The sequence below is a fragment of the Dicentrarchus labrax genome, unplaced genomic scaffold (genome assembly GCF_905237075.1).
Source record: "Dicentrarchus labrax unplaced genomic scaffold, dlabrax2021, whole genome shotgun sequence".
In the NCBI taxonomy this organism is placed as follows: Eukaryota; Metazoa; Chordata; class Actinopteri; family Moronidae; genus Dicentrarchus; species Dicentrarchus labrax.
In genome coordinates this window covers 1409634-1421750 of record NW_026136717.1, presented here as the reverse complement: position 1 = coordinate 1421750, position 12117 = coordinate 1409634, and the positions used below count along the sequence as shown (strand labels likewise).

General features: G+C 39.1%; 1 long non-coding RNA gene across 2 annotated transcripts in view; it reads right to left on the bottom strand.

Moving 5' to 3' along the window:
* Positions 1–12117, bottom strand: part of LOC127349486 (uncharacterized) — a 228663-nt gene that overhangs the window by 55129 nt on the left and 161417 nt on the right. The gene's annotated exons all lie outside the window — the stretch shown is intronic.

Here is a 12117-nt window from a genome sequence, read left to right as displayed (position 1 = left end):
GCTTTGAGTTCGAACAACGTTGATCAGTCAGTTAGAATAGACATGCTGGTTTGGTACTTTGACATCATTACCAGGTACTTACCTCCAAATGGGAGTGCTAAGTTGTGAGCAAACATTCATATGGTGTTTCAGCAAGGTAAGAAGGTAAACTATTATGACAACATATTGTTCAGTAATATGCAATTAATATGAAAGTGTCATCACTAGTAAAGGCTGTATTCATTTTGAAAATCTTACTTAAACATTATAGATATTATTGGAGCATTTCTACATATTTTAATGGTAAGAAAAGGTAACAAAACATGGTAAAGAAAAGTATTATGTAAAATAAAAATGACCAAACGTACACATTCACAAGGGTAAAGAAAAGCATGAAATACAAAACAGTACTCTAAAATTACCCAAAGAGGACCAAGAAGTTTTTTTAATTTCCCAAAGTGTGTGCTGCAGACAGCCACAATATGATTTATTATAGTGGAGTAACACTGACCTATATTTTGAACAGACTTGTGTTGTAGAAAAAGGCCACAATGCCAAAATGCAAGCCTGATTGTCCAGACGCAGCAGCAACATGTTCCACATTTCCAGTTTCCTAGGGCCTTTCAGCGTTATGATCTTTTTCACAGCAGCCGTTTGGACATGAAATAGTAGGGTAAATATACATGTTGCCATTAATACAGAAGGTTCGGTTCCATTTAGTTCCTGTTTACACAACAACAGTTAAGTTAAAAACAAAAGTTTTTCTCTTTTTTTACATTTAAAAAAAGTTCTGTGCTCAAACAAACACATTGTAATAACAATCTTCGTGCACACAGATTCACAAAAACAACTGAAAAAGTATGCATACCAGGCAAGTAGGTGGATAGTTTAAACAGGGAACTCAGGACGTTAGACTATTTGCAGGTCTACTGCTGCCTCGATCAGTTAGTGTGTGTTATTGTTTGATTTTAATGATCCAAATTAATCTGTTAAACAACCAAGTCAGTCTGGTGGCTTTGGAGAGAGCATAGATAGATATAACGCTTTCAATTCCTTGTCAGAAAGGGCTGTCTGACGGCAAGCTTTAGACGTCACAGTCATTCACAACTTCATCATAGACACAAAAGTGGTGCTAAAAGTTTTAGTTATTAATGCTATCTTAGCTAGTACTGAGAAGTTAGGAATTTTTACAAAAATGTAATATTGCATCCAACACACGGTAAGCTGAATATGGAAGTAGCTAATGAGGTGGCCCTCAGCCAATGATAATGTCTTAATGTGTTATGGCATCTGTAAACATCTGATTACTGTACAAAAAGCACACAACTTTTGCAACTTTATTCACTGATTTTGGTGAAACTGGATCATATTTTATTTAAAATATTTTCTAGTCTTGCCTCTGATGTCCTTCAGTTGCTCCCCTAATCTGAGCTCTTCTCTCCACATGCACCCCATTCCCTCATCAGCAGCCCAGAACCATTATTCCTCCAGTTCGCCAAAGTTGCCATGTGTCTCATGCTTTTCAATTCCAGCCATTTTGAAGGATTTTTGTTTGTCTGTTCGGACTGCTTGGTGTTGACCCTTGCCTGCATCATTTTTTTTTTTTTTTTTTTTTTACTTTAAGGGATGGTTCAGTGAGATCAAGCCTCCCTTTTGCAGGAATGCCCTGATCACATTTACACAGCTCACACCTGGAAGTACTACAGCCACAGTCTGATCTGCTGGCCACTGAGCAGAAGCTCAGAACCTAATAGCCTGGGGAATAATAGTCTGTAAAAGAAGAAAAAGAGAGAAAATTTGAGAAATTGTGTGAAAATGAAGTGAACTGAGAGTTAAGCTCCTAGTACCCTATTACCCCTCTAGAACACTACGTTCTCTGAATGCTGGGCTACTTGTGGTTCCTATAGTCTCTAAAAGTAGAACAGGAGCCAGAGCCTTCAGTTACCAAGCTCCTCTCCTGTGGAACCAGCTTCCAGTTGTGGTTCGGGAGGCAGACACCCTCACCACATTCAAGAGTAGGCTTAAGACATTCCTCTTTGATAAAGCTTATAGTTAGGGCTGGATCAGGTGAGTCCTGAACCATCCCTTAGTTATGCTGCTATAGGCCTAGACTATCGGGGGATTTCCCATGGTGCACTGAGCTCCTCTCTTCCTCTCTCTTTCTGCACTCATTCATGTCCCATTAATGCATGTTACTAACTTCACTTCTTCCCTGGAGTTCTTGTGCTTTCTCGTCTTACAGGTTCTCATGGATCCTGGTGGAGCCTCCTGCCATGGTCCTGCTTGACTCCCATTGCTAATATTACTTATATTATTGGTATTATTATTATTACTATTATTATTACTACAGATACTATTATTACTATAATTACTGCTCATTGTCCCCCATCGTTGTTGTCGTCATCGTCATCATATTCTTCATGTTCATCATCATCAGTCACTACTATTAGTGTAGTTGTTGCTGTGCACCTTTGTCTCTGTCCTTACCTCTGTTCTCTCTCTCTCTCTCTCTCTCTCTCTCTCTCTCTCTCTCTCTCTCTCTCTCTCTCTCTCTCTCTCTCTCTCTCTCACCGTCACCCCAACTGGTCAAGGCAGACCACCACCCACCTAGAGCCGAAGGGTCTGTCCTAGGTTTGCTAGCTTGCTATTCTGCCAGAAGAAGTTGCATAGCCAATTATATATGACAAACTAGCATTTACATGGATTCAGACACACAGCAGATGGACATAGGTGTTGTATATTTGTCTGGTGAAGATGTATCCAATCTTAAATTGCATGAATAGATGCATTTACCGTCTTGCTCTCATCCATTACCATTTAACTGAATCCATGTGGATGTAGCATTTTTTTCACCTGGCTGTTGAAGAGAGTTTGTTATTTCTTACCAAACCTTTTCTTTCTCAATCCGGTTGTGGTACTGCGAACTGGAAACATCTCAAAGGCATCTGTGGTCCTGCCAGAGTTCAACAAAAGTTTTATTGAGGCTGCAGATTGTATCGTTGAACATTTCACTCAACATAATCTTCCTCTCAGGAGCATGTGCCAATTTGTCGCAAATCTCCCAAAATAGTTGGCAACTAGAAGATCCGGGCTAAAATCACATGGTGTGAACTCTGCATTACAGGTTAGGTGCAAGTTGCTGCCCCAAGTGAATGAATTCAAATGCAGTGATGCAGTGAAATGCGGTTCTTATAAAAGACTGTTGTGGTGAAGGAGGCTGTTCACAAGTTGATCAACCCTCACCTTTGATCAGAATGCATTCATGGACGTATTTCTCCCACATGGCCAGGGAATGTTATGTAATCCCTCAGAAACAGCTGGAGGATGAGGCATGGGGGAAGGGAAGACTAAAAGAATGGATTGTGAATACAATAAATTAGCTTTCTTTGCAGGGTGTCTGAGGTGACTCCATTGGGACAGGGTGAGGAGTTCAGACTAGAACTGCTGATCCTTTGTACTGGCAGCAACCATTAGAGGTTGTTTGGGCATCTAATCAGGATGCATCCCTGTGGAGGTATTCTGGGGAATATGAAGCGGTTATATCCCATCTGGCTGAGGAACACTTTAGGATACCCCAGGAGGAGCTGGAGGAATTGGCTGTGGAGAGGGACATTTGGGCTGCCTTGCTTAGCTTGTGGCAGAAAATAGATGGATAAACCATGGACACATCTAAAAATCTATTCCTGTTGTCTCCCAAGCAGTAAAGAGCTTCCCTTATTCCACGAGCAAACATCCTCTAATTAAAGACCACATTATTCATTTGGGTCTAAAAACACAGTTTCAAACACTGACAAGAACCTCAATATGGGTAAAGTAGACATGGTTGTGCTGAGTCGTTCTGCGGTAGGTTCAAACAGGGATTATGTGGGGAAACTGTGGCTATAAATGTAACATGCCAGTGAAATGAATGGATGCCCGTCTATGAGACCATGATAACAGGCTTTCACATCAGCTGCCAGTTGCTCTTGACTTGGTTTCATGTGAGCCCAGCCTCAGGCCTCCCTTTTAAAAACAGCTGGGTTTGCAGATAATCTAAAGTAATCTAATACCTGTTACTGCTACCAATGATTAAAAATTCAAAATTGGTCATTTTGTTTCATAACTTAAAGTCTTTAGGTGTAATGAAATACTTATACTTAATAGTTAAACAATTAAATATTCCAAACACAAGAATAAATAGTTTAATGTTAAATGCTCTGTCAAAACAAGCATGTAGGGATTGTGAACAACAAATGATGATGAGCTGATAATCAGTCCATTATGGTCTGCAGTGAAAGAAAATCACTCAAACTTGGGAAAAACTTGAAACTTGTACAGTATATGTAAACATCAATAACATGAAGTGAAAGTATAGATAGTTTCTGAGCTGAGTCAGTGTGGTTATCTGGGTTTTAAGATACATCACTGACTTTGTCGGTATTCATATAGACATGCCATTGTATTGATAGTTGGTAATAAATCTCAGATGTGTTCTGTTTCATTTATTGTGGTGGTTGACCAGTGTAAAAATCTGTGGATTCTTTTTTGCGTCACAAATTCAAGTAGATTTTGAACATCTACGCAAATTAGTCCAAGGTGCAAGTGTCATGGCATCCGAAGCTGATCGAGTTCATGATTGTTTTGCAATTTATGCTTGTCCAGTTCCGTTGCAACCTGTCCAGATCGAAGCAATTTTGACTTGTAGTTAATGCCTTACTGCTTACTCATAGCAACAGTTAAAAAACATGCCCACGTTTCAGCCATTTAGGCCTACATCAGGGCAAAAACAAAATGGTTGCCATGTAAGAAGGCACATGACATTTTCAAAAGACTCAGATGTCTAAAAAACAAACGAAAAGACATGATTGGACAGTGACAGAAAAGGAGAATCAAGTTCTCCATTCAAACCAGGATATTGTGTAGCTTTCAACGTGTATACAAAATGATTATCTTTGTAAGAATATCTTTGTAGAATAATGATAATAATTTCCACTGAACGTTAAACAAAACTTAAAGTTGTAGGGAAAAATAATAGTTGTCAAAATTGGTATAAAACTACATCCTTCCCCATCTGACACTGCTTGACTGACACACTCCTGGCTGTGACTATGTGAGCAGCCTATACAGTCCCATAATCACCTGACTAAACAATAATTAATGGTAATTAATATAAATGAAGTTTTATAACTAGGTTCGGGAACAAAGACTACGCCCCGAACTCACCTCATTTCCGCTCAAAACATACTTAAGCACACCTTATCGGTTCACTCCCTCCATGACTAATTTATTACATCCCTCCCCCAACCCCCTTTTTTTTATTTCTCTCCCTCTCTTATCCAAATACAGGAACCACTGGGGCTCTTGAGGATTTAAAGAGATGGCTCCCCCACTCAGCATCTCAGCACCTACTCTGTTCCCTCTGACAGTTTCGCCGAACTTCTCCCTCCATCCACCTACCTAACCAGTCTTCCTTCCTTTCTATCAATCCTCACCCGTCCTTCCCATACCCGCCCATCCCTCATCCCTCGACCCTTATCCCTTCATCCTCTCATCCCCTCCATCCCTTAACTATTTTCCCTTCCACAGTATTCCACATTCGTTCATAACGTGTAATACACTTTTCTTATTCCATACAGCTGTTGGTGTGGCCTTTGTTAGTGAGCTGCTTTAATTTATACATACACAATAATTGATGAACTTACAAAGCTCTAATTGTTGTTATGCTGCAATTAGAGGCACAAACCATCCATTTGAGCCATGAACCTGACTAAAAGTAGACAATTTTTTTTCTCTTTTGTTTTTTTTTTTGTTTTGGACAGTGTTTATTGTCTGTTCAATGTATAATGACATAAAACACATGCAGCTTGGTCGCAAACACGCCTGCATCCGGACATCCAGACCACAGACTAGATGGAGACCCTGTCAGTCCATTATACCTATTCTAAGAGGAGATTAGTAGGAAATGATTTCCTGGACGTTCTCCTATCTTCTCTACCATCTCTCATGTTGGGTAAACATGCAAAGTTTGCCCAAAAAGTAGTGCAAGTTATCAACCCAAAATCATTTTCACCACTGTGTCTGTGTAAATACATATTTAAAGCTGCAGTAGGTAAAAAAAAATTAAATAACTATTACATATTTGCTGAAACTTTCCCTATATCCTGACAGTAGTACATGAGACTTCCTCTGGCTCCTCCTAGTGCAAGAATTTGCAAGAATCCACTGGGCCTGAAAGAAAACAACCAATCAGAGCCAATAAAGATAGAAAGACACTTTGGGTTTGAGGCTTGAAGACAGTTGATTGTTGAGTCTCCAGTGTTGATATTTGACAACCTGGGAATTAACCTCAACAATCAACTATCTTTCTTGGCAAAAAGTTCTTTCTATAAAACCTACCAACAGCAGCTTTAATAACAATAAGGGTATCCAAGTGTTCCAAACTCACTTTTCCCACAATGAACAAACAAGCTGTGTTTTATGTCATTTGCCCTGAAACTGTTTTAAATATTCACCACTCCTCTCACACCACTTGTCATCAAATTGACAAAATGCATTTTGATCCCCCATAATGCACTTGGGAATTGTACAGTACATAGACAGTCATACTGAAAGTCTGTGGCAGTGAGAATGATGGCTGCGTTTTGAGACAAGATGCTAAATAATCTGACATGAATCACATTGTTGGCTGTGACTCTTGGAACAAAACTATTTCACAATGCAAGTGAGTTAACATCTATTCATCACTCTGCTTTCATGATTTATGGGTTAATTGGAGAGCTGGCAGGAAGACAGACCTGGATTTAACAAAAAACCTTTTTAAACAAATTACAACCAAAAATGTGGGCTCAAATGTGAGATGAAGTCTGTCTAATAATGTTTAATCTCTATTTCTTAGCGCCACATTTTGGCCCTGTACTTCTCATCATCCTGTTTACATCCGTCTTTCCTTCTCCCTTATTCCAAGCAACATCTTAATTTTGTCTGTCACAAGCCGACCTGTAATTTAGCTTGTTGGTTTTTGGGCAGACAGCTGGTCTATAAATGGTGAGGGCTCAGGGTCTGTAAATTCAGTCTTGACAAATAAGTGGGGCTGAGTAAGTCAGCAGTGACCCACAAACACACTTATGACTGCTGGAGGGAAAGAAAGCCACTTTATTTACAAGCACATTTCTTGTATGTAGCACCTTTTCAGTGAGTTACTGAAACATCTTCATTTAGATCGCTTCATTTTATAGATGACCAAAACACAGATATCCAATAATGGACAAAACTGAACCCAGCTAAGCACCACCTGTACACTCAAGTACATAGAGGGGATTATTAAGGGTTTAAATAGGATGTTATCTTATGGAGACATCTCCATGGTTACTCTTGCCTCAGTGCTCAGTGAAGCTGTGACACCAATGCTAACATCAGCGTGTGTTTAGCAGGTAATGTTTAGCTTGTTCGACTGTAATGTCACACTTTTCATTGCTCTCCACCAGGGTTGGGCTAGTTACTCAAAAGTAATATTATTACTTTACTTATTACTCCCTGCCAACATTAATTACTATAAAACTTCTAATATTAGCCCGGGCGTTTATTTGCTTAAAGGGGGAACTTGACAACTCTAGCCATTTCTTCACTGGTTTTCACTTTTGCTGTCGCATGTTTTCTCAACGAGCTCCCCCTACAGCTCTGGGACGTATATTTCAAAACACTGTCGTAAAAAAACTCCCCCTTTCTACCGCTGCTGATGTGCATTTGTTGCTGGGCAACTTTTTCGTGTGGAGCAATGTCTACCGAGGTGGGTAATACATTATACACAGTATCATAGAACATTGCGTTTATGTGGAATTGCCAGAAAGCAGTTCGTGTTTCTCGCTCGTTCTCGCTTCTCACGATACTTCCTATTTCCAATTTAACGGGACGGTAGTCCCAAAGTTGCAAGGTTGGTTTTCCGCCTGGGGACGCTAGGGGGAGCAGGGAAAGTCACCATTAACACAGGAACAGGCCATTTAACCATCCAAATGATTTCTAAACGGGTTTATTAAGTTGAAATAGTTGCCAAATTCACCTTTAAATCACTGAACTCCCCTGCCTTCATTGGGGATAGGCGTCTATTTGGGACCCTTCTTTTATTGGAAGTTTTACAGTAGTTACACTGCCAGTTATATTACTTTTCTGCTACTCCCCACAAAATTAGTAATTGTGTCCTTTCTCCCTAAAATTCAGACTTACAACAATTAAAATCAAAATAATGGAATATTTCCAGCTGCTGAATGTACAGTAATGTTATTACTGAAATGTACTAGTAATTAGTTACACTACTAGTTAATGGGGAAAGTAATATTATCACTGTAATATTATTACTAGTAATGAGTTACTGCCCAACACTGCTATCCAATGGCTCTCTGTCACCAATGAGCAATAGAGCAGACACAAGCGCAGCACCTACCTACTACCTTGTCGTTTGCTGCAATCTGCTACTGAATTTCTAGTCCTACCATCACTGTGGGCTGTTTTTCTCTTGTGTGCTCCTTTGTTGGTTGAATGAGTAACTGAACACGATTCGGTCAGCGGAAACCCTCTCTGTCTTCAAATACCACTGCAAAACAAAACCTCCAGTGAGTATTTACTCACTGAAAATACCCTGGTCATCCAATGGTACAATGTAAAAAAAAAAAAAGAAAAAAAAAAGAAATTTTACAGTAAACTGGCAGTTGTGGTTGCCAGAACTTACTTATTGGTAGCACTATTATGATAAAAGGATATTAGTACTGTTGCCATCAAAAGAAACAGTTTTGCCATATAAAAATACCATATGAACACCATAACTGTGTTTTTCTGTGCAATTTCTGTAATATAAAAAATCTACTTTATTCCTCATAAAGCTGTCATCAGACGTTCAATGCAACACCAGGAAGGATACAAAACTCCAACATTTTAAAGTACCAGGATTTAGTGGCCTAGTAGTCTAGAGGTAAAGTCGCTGCTCGTTTTCCAAGCGTGTAGTAGAAACTACAGTGGCTGTAAAACACTAAAGGTCCTAACATGGCAGTTCAACATGGCAGACTCCACCAGAATAATTCTTATTCTCGGGTATATTATATTATTATATAATATTCCATCTCTGCCAATAGAGACTCCTAAATGTTATACACTGGACCTTTAACACAATAAAAACTTTTATGTAATTATGTAAGTTGTTATGTAACTGTACACGTTTGTTTACTAGTTTACAAACCAGTGCAGTGTATTTTATTATGATTCATTAGCTATGGTTAGCAAGTTTTAGCAAGTTGATTTCAATAGTGTACTAAAATGAACTGGAACCACTGGAGGCTACAGCAGGACTTGCACAAACTGGGAAATGGTTGTCATTAATTTAAGTTGGAAGCACATAGGGAGGGGGGGTGGCGGTGCGGATGGTGAGGTAGGCCTGCTTCGTCGTACGAAGAAGCCCGCAATTTTTGGTTGCGTTTTTCTGTCCATAATTTTGAATAATTATCATACCTCGATGCGACAGGCTATCCAAATGCCAGATGAACGTCTTCATCCAACATTTTTTTCTTTTTACCCGGATAAAGAATGTTGTAGAATGTTTGACAATGCTGTTCAGACACATCACATGATTCGGAGGCATATCACATATTTAAAGATTATAAAAACTGATTATTTTCCGATTCATGGCACGTTTTTCATTATTTTTTCAATGCGTTCTGCGGAGAAGGGAGACTGGCATTGGTAACGGTTTGGAATGAAAGGGAGAAAACAGGATAGAGTAACACGGCGGATATCGCTCATATTGCTAATATAATAATTGGCCTACTTTTTTTTTTTTTTTTTTTGACAACGTAGTTAAGGCGGCAGGCGTGTGTTAGCTGCAAAGTGCAGCGGGAAACCCTGACTGGAGCACAGCAAATTCTGTACCAATCATACATTTTTCTTACAAGAACCCATTACAAAATCATTTGTATTAGCAAATGTATTACATTTGTATGTGTATATCAAGACACTATATTAAAAGAATTGTGATCATTATTTAAAGGGTCATATGGTACTGTACATCATCTACAGTGTAACACAATTCTTAGATTCATTAATTACATACATATATCATATTCATTCAACAATAAAATACAATAAATCTAAAAATCAAACTTAGTACACCTTGATATGGTAAGTAAAACCACAGGCTTTTATTATTGAACTATTTCAAAAGCTCAAAATTCGACTGACCCTTAACTGACCACATAAATTTACCATCATTTGGACTGTGAACATTGTAAAGTTATGTTGACAGGTTGGTCCTTGGTTGACATGTTCTTGTTGTGATACTTGTTATTGGCCATTAAGACGATTTTAAAATGTAACTGAAACATAAACACACTGGAATCTTGCGGTTATAAAATAGCATTTCTGCTGGTTTGAGGACGGCAAGGGTATTATTCAGAATCAGTTTACAGATGGTAGTGATTGTCAGCGATTGAATTCCTGTGACTCAATCAATAATCAATATACTGTATCATTACTTTTATAATGTATTAGATATAATATATCTTTTATTATACATGAAGAAAAAAAATTACAGTCCAATTGAAATCCTTTTGCACTGACAAAAAACTGTCAAATGATTTTCAAATGTCCAAGTCTCTTAGTGTACGTGCTACTGCACATGACTGACTGACAGCTGATCTGACAGGCACAGAAGGACAATGTAGACAAGTGAGTTGCTAATAAGTAAAGATGTTTTACAGCTATTCTACTAGCTAATTAGTTTACAGCTAACTGTACAAACTGTTGCCACTGCACTTTAGTTTAATAGCTCATTCAAGAGAAATAAACTTTGCAAGTTTGCAAAGTTTTTTGTGTCATCACTGCTGTCTTCTGGCTGCTAGCACCACCATCAGCCAACAATAGAACAGTCCCAGGGCACAACTTCTTTTTGTTGATACACTTTAAAAAAGAGCAACTGGTATGAATAATAAAAGACTTTCCTGCAAATCTGCAATTTATTTTCAGTTGGACTGATTTCAAGCGCTGTCAACAATCAGATCTGTTGTTGAGCTTTTAAAAGTATCAACAGAGTTTTGAAGAGAACGTGCTGGTGAGAAAGTCCAAGGTTTCTAAGTGTGTTGGCCCAGAGTTCAAGGGTGCTTGAGTTCATCCAGACTTCTTAAGGGAACGATCACACTTATCCTGGATATTGCTCAAGGATATTTCAACATGTGGCGGGAGGAGCCGGGGATCAAACCAACAACCTTCCGATTAGTGGACAACCTGCTCTGCCTCTGAGCCACAGCCACCCACTACAGGCACAGCCTTGGTAAAGAGTGTCAGGGGAAAATCCAACGGTGTGTGCAGGCTGCGTGCGCAACCGGGTGATCAAATATGATTACCAGGATAAAAACAAGTCGATTAAAGCAGAGGTCAAGCTCTAGATGAGTAAACTCTGGCTTCATTTGAAAGAGGTGGATAACTTTACTAAACCCCTGCTCCATAGCTTTCCCACTAGCTAGGCTAGCTAACCTATTTACGGGCATCAAAACAAAGAGGTAAAGTAGTAAAGCCCTCTTGCTTCATTAGCTGTCTGGGCCAAGTGTGACATTGTGACATTGACCAGTGGTGCGAGTCGCACCACTTGTGCCGAAAAGTATTTTAACTTTTATGCTCGTCTTAAAAACGCTAAAAACTGCAATGTGTGGCACAAGAGAGGAGTGGACACCAGGTGTGCTGTACCACTAGATAACAATGGTTTTGCAAGCAACACATTTCTAGCGGCTTGTCTCTGAGTGATCGGCCTTATTAGTGTACAAGATTTGGAGGATTCTAAGAATTACATGGTTTTTGGTTTACTCATTTACTATTCCATACACTTTATACAGTAATCTTCTCTGTATGTAAGATTTTGGACACGGAATAATCAGCATTTTGTGCCTTAAATGAATGCAGTGTTGTATTGTGGCAAAAAGTAGACCCCTACTTTTTGTCACAATGCAACACTGCATTCATTCATTTATCGCCCACCCGGGCGATATGGGCAAAAAATAATATCTTGTGATTTTTTGGAATTTTGGTGATAACGATAATCAGTCGATATTTAAAAGAGTTTAGGGCTTGTGTCCACCAAACGCGTTTTTACCGCTGAGAGCACTCAAAAACTCATTTTCCGAGCGC